This window comes from Triticum urartu, chromosome 5A (assembly GCF_056163025.1).
Source record: "Triticum urartu cultivar PI428250 chromosome 5A, HENAU_Tu73, whole genome shotgun sequence".
NCBI lineage: Eukaryota > Viridiplantae > Streptophyta > Magnoliopsida > Poales > Poaceae > Triticum > Triticum urartu.
Window position 1 is genome coordinate 152,017,689 of NC_141877.1, and position 3,280 is coordinate 152,020,968.

The 3,280-nt window shown below is 35.0% G+C and overlaps 1 non-coding gene across 1 annotated transcript; it reads left to right on the top strand.

The window, feature by feature from the left end:
* Nucleotides 1-836: 836 nt before the first annotated feature.
* TRNAI-GAU (transfer RNA isoleucine (anticodon GAU)) lies at nt 837-908 on the top strand. The gene has a single exon. It is a non-coding gene; the product is annotated as a tRNA-Ile (tRNA).
* The last annotated feature ends 2,372 nt before the right edge of the window (nt 909-3,280 follow it).

Sequence of the window (3,280 nt, forward strand, 5' to 3'; positions counted from 1 at the left end):
TATTAGATAGATGGCTTCTTCTCTCTGTTTGGATCTCAATACAATGTTCTCCCCCTCTCTTGTGGAGATCTATTCGATGTAATCTTCTTTTGCAGTGTGTTTGTTGAGACCGATGAATTATGGGTTTATGATCAAGTTTATCTATGAACAATATTTGAATCTTCTCTGAATTCTTTTATGTATGATTGGTTATCTTTGCAAGTCTCTTCGAATTATCAGTTTGGTTTGGCCTACTAGATTGATCTTTCTTGCAATGGGAGAAGTGCATAGCTTTGGGTTCAATCTTGCGGTGTCCTTTCCCAGTGACAGTAGGGGCAGCAAGGCACGTATTGTATTGTTGCCATCGAGGATAACAAGATGTTTTTTTTATCATATTGCATGAATTTATCCCTCTACATCATGTCATCTTGCTTAAGGCGTTACTCTGTTCTTATGAACTTACTAGCACATATGCCCGTATGTTGCAACGGGAGATAAAATAGTATGCAGTTAAAGTCAGTCAGAATTATATGTGCAAGCAAAACCCTATGTGCACACGAAGAAAAGAAATGATTAGCTTCTCGGTTTCGTAGCATGTGAAGGAATCAATCCGTTATTTTTCCATTCATTGATCGATGGTGTTTAAGAGTTTTGTTATGTCATCGTACGTCGGGGAAGACCCATGCCTATTTTGAAGCATATTTTTCGAATATTTTTTGAATTTGGAGCATTTTTGAAATGCTATTTTCTTTTTAGACATCTCAAACTATTTTGAAAAACTATTTTGAAGAGTGGCCTTGAGTTTCTCGCCCCTTTGCCTTAGGATTCGTTAATTCTCTTTCTCGATGGGACAGGGAAGGGATATAACTCAGTGGTAGAGTGCCACCTTGATGTGGTGGAAGTCATCAGTTCGAGCCTGATTATCCCTAAACCCAATGTGAGTTTTTTCTATTTTGACGAAATAAGTTCTAAAATAAAAATAAACGTGGAAGGGAAAAAATAGATAGGAAAGAGAATAAAAATAGAAGTAAAACACAAAAATAAAGAAAATTGGTCCAGCCCATTATTGGTTGTCCTGTGCGAAACTCCAACTAAAAATATGAAAATTATTTAAATTTGTGAACATTTTCTAAAAACATGAACATGTGTTGAAAATTCAAAAAATAGAAAATGTGTATCTCTTTTAAAAGAACATTATTTTTTATTATGAAAATTTCACAAGAATAAGAATATTTTTCGAATTTGGAGCATTTTTTAAATGCTATTTGATTTTTAGACATCTCGATTTTTTTTGAAAAAATAATATTTTCTCAAAAAATGGGAAACTCTTTACAAGTGCGGAATATTTTTTAAAATAGTAACAATTTTTTTGAATTTTGAACATTTAAAAAAAATTATTTCGGAACATTTTTGAGGATTTTTAAATTTAAGAAATAAATTCTAAAAGGACAATAAACTTGGAAGAGAAAAAAGAGATACGAAGAATAAAAGTAGAAGTAAAACACAGAAAAAAGAAAAATTGGCCAGCTCAATATTGGTTGTCTTGTGGGAAAATCAACTATTTATCGCCCTATGCAGAAAATAGAATTTTCCCAAGTGCGTGGGCAGAAAAATACGTGGGTTGGCTTTGCTGGGCCATAGCGTGCGGCCCACGTACGAAAATTCTTTTTCTAGCTGACAAACATATATAAATTTAGTACCACCTCGGATATAGAAAACAAAATTATTTTTAGCGGTGAATGGATGAAAAAATTGGCGAAACGCACCTTGCTTTATTAGTAGGTATAGAATACTCTAGATGCATGCTGGATAGCGGTCGATGTGTGGAGTAATAGTAGTAGATGCAGGCAGGAGTCGGTCTACTTGCCTTGGACGTGATGCCTATATACATGATCATACCTAGATATTCTCATAACTATGCTCAATTCTGTCAATTGCTCAACAATAATTCGTTCACCCACCGTAAAATACCTATGCTCTTGAGAGAAGCCACTAGTGAAACCTATGGCCCCCGGGTCTATCTTCATCATATTAATCTTCCAACACTTAGTTATGTCCTTTGCTTTTTTTACTTTGCTTTTATTTTACTTTGCATCTTTATCATAAAAATACCAAAAATATTATATTATCATATCTATCAGATCTCACTCTCATAAGTGACCGTGTAGGGATTGACAACCCCTTACCGCGTTTTTTGCGAGGATTTATTTGTTTTGTGTAGGTGCGAGGGACTCGCGCGTAGCCTCCTACTGGATTGATACCTTGGTTCTCAAAAACTGAGGGAAATACTTACGCTACTTTGCTGCACCACCCTTTCCTCTTCAAGGGAAAACCAACGCAAGTGCTCAAGAGGTAGTAAGAAGGATTTCTGGCGCCGTTGCTGGGGAGGTCTACGCAAAAGTCAACATACCAAGTACCCATCACATACCCTTATCTCCCGCATTACATTATTTGCCATTTGCCTCTCGTTATCCTCTCCCCCACTTCACCCTTTCCATTTTATTCATCCTTCTTCTGTTCATATTTTTGTTTGCTTTTATGTCTTACTTGGCTCGTTTGCTTGTTTGGTTGGAATAGTTGTTTATTTATTACTAAACAGAGAACCTAAGATCTATGGATCCTCATCCGCTTGCTAATCTTTTTAAGAGATGCAATTATGATCAACCAATTGCTAGTGAGTTTTGTGCACTAGATTATCTTTATGAAGTTTTGCTTGAAATTCTTCAATATGAAAATTGTGATGAAGTACTTTATGGAGTGATTCACGATAGATTTTTGAATAAAAAGCATGATTGCAATGATTTTACTATAAATTCTCTTGATGTCAATTGTGCTAATATCATGCAAAACCCTAAGCTTGGGGATGCTAGTTTTGCTATGTCAACTACTTGTTGCTATCATGATTGGGGTGATTCTTCATTTGATCTTGAAAATTTATTTAAGCCCCATGATGAATATGAGATTGATAATAGTGTTTGCAATATTATTGAAAGTGGGTTTGGAAGAGTGTCAACTTCAGATCCCACTATTTTGGAAGAGTGTCAACTTTGCATGCATGTGAATCGTGTTGAAAATATTTTATGTGATAGCTATTTTGTTGAATTTGCTTATGATCCTACATGTAATTATTATGAGAGAGGAAAATATGGTGGTAGAAATTTTCATGTTACTAAATTACCTCTCATTATGTTGAGATTGCTATTGTTTCTTTCCGCTTCCTTGCATATGCTAGTTTTTGCTTACCTTGATAATTTGTTTGCCTATAAGATGCCTATGCATAGGAAGTATGTTAGACGTAGAT